The 7,599-nt window shown below is 36.2% G+C and overlaps 1 long non-coding RNA gene across 1 annotated transcript in view; it reads right to left on the bottom strand.

The window, feature by feature from the left end:
- LOC141567303 (uncharacterized) overlaps positions 1-5,801 on the bottom strand; it is a 55,793-nt gene extending 49,992 nt beyond the window's left edge. Inside the window, exon 1 of the long non-coding RNA XR_012489865.1 lies at positions 5,651-5,801. This is a non-coding gene — a long non-coding RNA (uncharacterized LOC141567303). The remainder of the gene's footprint in view (positions 1-5,650) is intronic.
- Positions 5,802-7,599: the final 1,798 nt, after the last annotated feature.

Genomic DNA, 7,599 nt, shown 5'->3' on the forward strand with positions numbered 1-7,599 from the left:
ACATTTCTAATATTTGGATTCAAAAATCCTTTTTTAGTGGCTTCATAAAAGGAAAATACCAGGCTAACTAAACCCTGCAAAACTTATAAATTTTATATTAGTGGATACTTGTTGGGTGAACTTCAGTAAGTCAAGAGCCCCCAAATATTTGCAAGGTTGATGAAGTGACACTGAAAGGAACTGGCATTGGCTTGTTTTGGCCCCCCTAAATTGTACTCACAACATTCCCTAAGTAATTTTATTTAAACCTGATTAGAAGTATTGATGTCATAAAATTATGTGAATGATTATGGGTAGAAATGAGTTTCTCCTGAAAGGAATGAAATGTTTCACTGTCAAATATCTTGAGAAGAGGTCAGACTTGTGGCAGAAAAATGACAATCCAGGAGGCAAGCCTCAATCGTAGCGAAGAAAATGTTCTCCTCTCTGAGTGAGACCTAAGTTGCACTCCAGAGCAGGGCTGATCTCAGAGCATGGCCTATGGAGGGGGAGAGCGGTGATCTTCCTCTGGGTGTGTGGACACAGCTCGGAGCTTCAGGGAAACAGTTCAGGAAGGCAGAGCTCTCAGAGAGAAGCTATAACTTAGTCTGTGTTACATTTCCCTGCCATTACCTCAAGCTTTCAGTCAATTCTCATGAGAAAGGAGAATCTTGAGGTTTTTCAGCAGTATGGTCTTTCTCCACATTTGGGATGGAATAGAAAAGTGGAAACAGAGTTCTTCCACTGAGCTCATGGAGGGACACAGTGGGGTGGTCACGAAATGCTGCAGAACCGTGCATTCACGAGTGTCATCACAGCAGCAGCATGGGGACAGAAGCGGGAGAATGACCTGATCCTGAAGACAAGTCAGCATCAACCCTAGACCTCTCAGATAGTTAACAGACACTTCGAGGGGGACTAATTTTAGCCTGTTACTCACTGGGAGCTCATGGTATGAAAATGTGGTGTATATGAGATTTTTCTACACTGGACTTTTCCCAATACTGACTTATGTACAGGGAACCAGGTACAGTTCATCAGCTTCATTATTTCTAAGTTTTCTGTAAGCGTCATCTTTGCTACAGAATCTTCACACTGCATTCTCCCAGTCTACACCTGCTATTTCTTTCCTTTCTGCAGCTCATAACAGCTCTTCAAATGTGAGAAGCATCTTAACACACTGGAAAGTGATAGAGATTCCAAGGTTGGGAATGCGGATGAGGGAGGAGGGAGGGAAAAAGGGAGGAAGGAAACAGTCACACAGATTAGCCTCTCGTACTAAAAATAAGATGTGTGATACTCTGAAAAGCAGAGACTTTTACTGCTGGATCCAAATTTCCAAATGGAGTGTGTCTCTCTAGGACATCAGATTTTGCAAGAGAAAGGACTAACAAATACAAAGGACCCCGGGGTATATAGGTCTGTTGTATGTGAAATGCCCACTACATAGGGAAAGTAATCATATATCCTGATGTGAGTATACAAGCTCTATTATCTATTTTCATTTGAAAATCTAGTAGTTAGGCTTTTAGTAAGAAAGGGTCATGGTTTTGCCCTTTCTTCCTCACTTGCCACTTTCTGAAGAAACTGCTCTAGGGTCGGGTGTTGTGTTAAACTCTAACATTCCAAAATGTGATGATACGTGAAATATATTGGCCTGTAGAGTAGGAACAACTATACTCTCGTGTCACTTGGTGTGGGGTGATGTCATTTCTTCATCAAGTCATAATAAAGCACTTGTGCTAAATTTACAAACAGATTCCACATAAAAGTAAATGCCAGAAAAGGGCAAATTCAAAGTGCAGAAAAGCAGCCTATGACCGTAATGAGGGTTTTTGTTTCCAAACGAAGTCAACATTCTGATTCTTAAATGAAACTGTTATGTTCACAGGGCCCTCCTTCTAAGAGGAGAGGTTGCTGGTAGACCCCAGAGTGAATACCCCTGAAGAAACCAAGGGAAAGAGTTTGTTGGGAATTTGGATGAATGTATTATTCTCATTAGGTCAATACTGTGCAGGAGTGATCAAATGTGATGTCTTATACTGATCTCACAGGGGTACATTTAAAACCAGATTTATGAGGCTTTCCAGAGAAGGCTTTACTTCAGGAAATAGGAGGAAGGAAGGATTATGGGATTTATATTTTCCTGAGTTACATATACTTCAGAATATTCAAGAGAGTATCCCCAGATGTTTGCTGATCATCTCAGCATCTTGTTCTTTTATTTTCCAAGTTGTCTTGACTTTGAAACTACAGAGGATAACCTAGGTCCCTATCAGAACTATAAAAAACTTAGAAGCAAGAGAGACATACAAAATAATTTTGTAAGGTATCCATTGTGGTGCACATTTTCCATTGTGTGCACTATAAAAACGAGTATTTTATATACATATACATGAACATATATATTTGCCTTTACTATGTTTGCTGCACCCACATATTTTCTTTTATTTTTATTCTATTTCATTTTAAAATTGCTTTTGATCCATTGAGTTGCTATAATGACCACTTAGGTGGCATTAATCTTTAAGTCTGTTGAGAATGAGACACCATCAAATACTTAAATTTTGAAGTAGTGTTCATTAAGGAACAGTAGGCTATACTTTCTATGATGGGAATACGAGCTTAAATTAATAGAGATATTTTTCATGGACAAAAGTGTAGCATTATGATTAAAATATTTTATTTCAAATCAGTCTCATTTGGCTTTAAATACCCACTTGTTCACTACCTCTGTAATCTTGGGTAAATTACATATATATGTATTTATACAACTATTGAGAGTCTCAATTCTCTTATCCTCTCACATGTAAAATGGAAATGAGCATCTTACCTTGTAGTATAGTTGAAAAGACGAAATGAAATCATATATATGTAAAATATATGTACGGTAATTAGAACACGATGAACAATAAATGGTAGCTGCGATTAATGTGATAAACATTTCAATTTGCTAATATGTTTATTGGAAATTTTATCAAAAATTTAAAAATTAAAGTAGTTTTTCTGTTCTGCTAAATAAAGTTTTACAATTCTCCATCAATAAAAAAAAGTCAGTGAATTTTCTGGTTATCTAGGTTACTTAATAAATATTTTTTTCTAATTTAGTCACAAAGTATTGATGAACTGATGTAAAGGATTCCAGCATAAATATGAAAATAGGTTTAAAATAATAGATACTCTAGGAAATGAAAGAGTATTTGGAAAGAAAAATTTATAATCTCTGAAATCATGATGTCAGTGGGAAAACATAAATTCAATTATGAATCATAATATACACATTTTTCGGATAATATACACATTATTTGAGAGTAGGAGGCCCTATGGACTTTGAGTGGTGGAGCCGTAGTTCTCACACTTCCAAGTGAAGACAGTAATATCTATTCTCTCTCTCGCTCGGTGAATACTTATGTGGCCACAAAATATATAGAGAGATTGACAAAGCAATTAGTACGATGTTTGGCACATTCTTGACAACGATAATAATGAGTTTGATAATAAGGCACTTCACAAACGTGTTTAGCCAATTAAGGTTGAAAAGTCAGCAGTGTCCGGAGGAGACACAGCTATAAACACCATGGGGAAACAACTACTACATCCAGAAAATATCATTTATCTCATTAATTCATCTTCAGGGACTTATTTTAATTTCAAGTTGATGATATCTGTTTGTCTGCCAGAATGGTAGTTAGATCTTAGCATCTCCTCAATTATGTCAACATAAATGGATTTTATGGAGTACTGATGCAGGGACAATTTTCTCCTTCTTTGTGAGAAACTAATTATTATATAAACTTACATCATTATGGTTTTGTTTCTTGCCAAACCTGTGACAGGCTCTTTGAAGGAAGACTCACATAACACATACTTGTCATTATTTACATGATATTGGCACCCACACAGTTACACTTTGATGGGAATTTAAAATGAGACAGTTTGGCATTATGACTATGATATCTTGTTCTTATTATCATTATCATTATTTGCTTTGGGTCTTCTTAAGAAGACAAAGTTTGATAAATTGCATATGCTTGCTTTTTACTTTGCCTTCTGAATGTACAGGGCTGCTGTTACAGTTAATTTTACATGTGAACTTGACTGGATCACAGGATGCCCAGATACCTAGTTAAATATTATTTTGGGGTTTGTCTGTGAGGATGCTTTTGAAAGAGAGTAGCATTTCAATTGATAGACTGAGGAAAGTGAGTCGCTCTCTGGAATGTGGGTGGTCATTATCCAATCCGTGGAGAGTCTGAATAGAACAAAAAAGTGGAAGAAGACTGAATTTGCTGTCTACCTGACTGCTGAGTGGAGACATTAATCTTCTTCCCTCAGCAATCCCTGTTCTCAGGGCTTCAGACATGGACTGGAATCTGTATCACTGGCTCTGGCTCTGAGGCCTTCGAATTGCACCACCAGCTTTCCTGGATAACCAGCTTTGAGAGGGAAGATCTTGGGGCTCCTCAGCATCCACAGTCACATGAGTTGGTTCCTTATAATAAATTTCATGTATATGTACATATCTCCTTCGGGGTCTGCTTTTCTGGAGAACCCTAACTAATATAACACATACAATATGGCGCTTACTCCATTGCAAGTCTACTGACAATAGGAGCATGAAGTAATGAAAACTGAAGAACCACTTTATCTTGTCCCATGCTGAGACATACTTTAGATAATGTGAACCATTTCTGAAGAGATAAAGTCTCTGCAATTGCTGAAAATATACTAAAGTCTGGGTCTGCCCCAACAAAAAAGCTTTGACTTTAATTACACTTCACTGCTTATTGCTTTCTTAAAATAGGACCTCTGACTGGTGGAACCCTAGTGGACTAAGGTGTATAAATTAATCTTGTGTGTGGCTTAGAGCAGAGGAAGAAAATAAAGCAAAAAGAAATGATGGCATCCATTACATGTCTGCTGACATTCTAAGACTTTGACACAGGACATAGTGTAACTGCAGTGACACCATTTTCTTCCATCATTCAACAAAGAAACTACTGATTTCACTCAGTGCTATCAACTCTTGATTTTTCTTTTATGTATGCATGCTAACAACATCAAAATAAATCCGTTTTTTTGTGTGTGTTTTTTTGTTTTTGTTTTTTGCTTCTTTTGTAAACTACTTTCAGAAACTGCAAAGGCAACTGAGATCTTTGAAATGATCAAAAGTATCTTTGCCAAGCAAAGTTTTACCTGTAAGAAAAGTATGGGCCATCTGGGAGCTTGGTAACAAGTCTGGATTGCTACTCTTGGAATAAGAAAGTCTTCTATCATTGTAACCCATGGGCATTGACTGATATAAAAGATGCTGTCAGCAATCCTCAAATAATGCTTGCTCACTGGCTTGAAAGTTACTGATTAAAGTTTTGTCAAGAGAATTTTCTACTATACACTATACAACCTATAGCTTAATAGCAAAAAATCTTAAGAGATATTTGAATGAAATTCAAACATACATTTCACTTCTTTGAGAAGAAAAATGTTCAACTTGAATAGTTTGACAATAAGGACTTTATAAATTGCTTGGATTAATTAGTAAACTACTTAACCCATATGAATAAAATAAACGTTATTACTCAACAGCATCCGTTCAGCCACCTCAGAGTACTACCTAACATGTCCACTAAACCAATACAATGAATTATCAATGGCCATCAAGTGGACTTACCTGTGCTGAAGGAGGTTCTTCTTAGTGGTGAATCCTGTTGACTTCTCTTCAGGTGAAAATGGCACATGGGAGCAGCATCCAACTTTTCTGAAGGTTCATTGTTCTTAAAAGACATTAAAGCTGATCTGTGGACTTCTCTTCCTTTATCACCTCTCAGATTACGGATGACCTGAAATTTGCCAAAAACAATCTTGTGAGTAAAGAAAATGCTTCAAGTCCAGTTCGGTCAACGAGTCCGGCAGAATCCTGTTAATCATTAATGCATGAGTATCAATGTCCAACAATGAAAGTTTTTCCACCTTTTATTTTATTTCCTACCTTTGTGAACTAGCATTTTTATCATTGTTGTCATAAAGAAGGGCAATTAAAATCAGATGGATGTAAAAAATGAAATGCATATTGTCAGGGGAAAAAAAAGTCACCCAAAAATGTAACCTCATCTTTAAAACAAACAACATTGACTTCTCAAAAACAAACAAAAACATGTAGTTAGGAGCTAAATTGAGGTTTAATTTTCATTTTGCTTTCCCTAATTAGATTTATTTAAGCTCTGTATAAATGAGAGCAACAGAAATGTAGCTCTTCATAGAAATAGTTTTCAATCCATGTGAAGGACACAGATTTCCAACTTATTCAAATAACCTGCATATGTATGTTCACTGGACTTGGAAAACTTTTTGTCCACTCTTTGCCTAATTCATTACTTTATGTAGATTTCAAATCAGTTATTAGTTTCTGGGAACAGTGTCTCCTGACTGTCCTTATTCAGCCAAGTTTGCTTATTATATATTCTCACATGACCAAGTACCAGTCCTTCATAACACTTATCAAAAATGCAGTTTTATGTATTTGTATGAGTTTTTTTAACTGATAAGTTTTCCCAGGGGCCTGGATCTTCCATGGGAGTAGGAAGATCTGTTTTTCTTCACCATTCTTTTCCTAGCACGACTTTTCCTAGACTGACTACACATGGTAGGAAGTTGCTAAATATTTATTAAAGAATAATGAAATCTTACCAAATTGAATGCTTCTTGACTATGAGAGAAACAAAAACAAAAACAGGCATAGTTCTCTGGTGGAGAAGAATGGCACTTAACACCCTGGGCAACAATGGCCTTCCAGCTGCTATGCCATTAATTTGCTCAGTTTTTAGAGCGTTTGAGAGACAGACAGACAGACAGTCAGACTCAGGACAGCTGCAGGGCATTTTAGGCTAGGTAATTTGATGAGCCCTTAAAAAGAGATCCATTGTAACAGTCATATACTTTACTATCATGCATACACACAAATATACATATATATATTACATATATATACAAAATATACATATATTACATAGCTACACATATTTCATTGTTTTATGTAAATGTAAAGACATATTATCTTCAGTGCATCATTATTTTTATGTGTATGTTCTAAGTACCCTGTGAAATAAAGTGTTATACAGTTATCTCAAAGTGATTATGCTGTGACCTGCTCTTCCCACATTTCCATTTCAGTGATTCCTAAGAGACATGATGGTTTTCCAGCCATTTACCAGGGGGCACCAAAGTTGGAAAACTTTCAGTCAAAAGCAAAATGCTTTGTTTTTCTCTTATGATATGAAGAATACAAACTTGTTATCCAAACTTATTAACATGAACAGATTTTTCTAAGACAAACAAATATTTTTGTGACAATTAAAAATTTTTTTTGCTTAAATTAAATAAAGTGTTTATTTAATAAAGTGTAAATAAAGTGTCAAGCTTGGAAACCACTAACAACCAATTACTTTGACAATAAGGCTGCGGAATGTACGGTTTTTACCATATTATAAGTGGCTGGTGATTTTACCAGCTGGGCTTTTTACAGTGTGTTAGAGATGTTCAGTTGTTGGGGTAACTGTCAGGAATCAGAGAGGACTTGGAAACATACCATAATATGCCATGGCACCCCCCTGCACCCTGCAC

The sequence above is a fragment of the Rhinolophus sinicus genome, linkage group LG10 (assembly GCF_036562045.2).
Source record: "Rhinolophus sinicus isolate RSC01 linkage group LG10, ASM3656204v1, whole genome shotgun sequence".
In the NCBI taxonomy this organism is placed as follows: domain Eukaryota; kingdom Metazoa; phylum Chordata; class Mammalia; order Chiroptera; family Rhinolophidae; genus Rhinolophus; species Rhinolophus sinicus.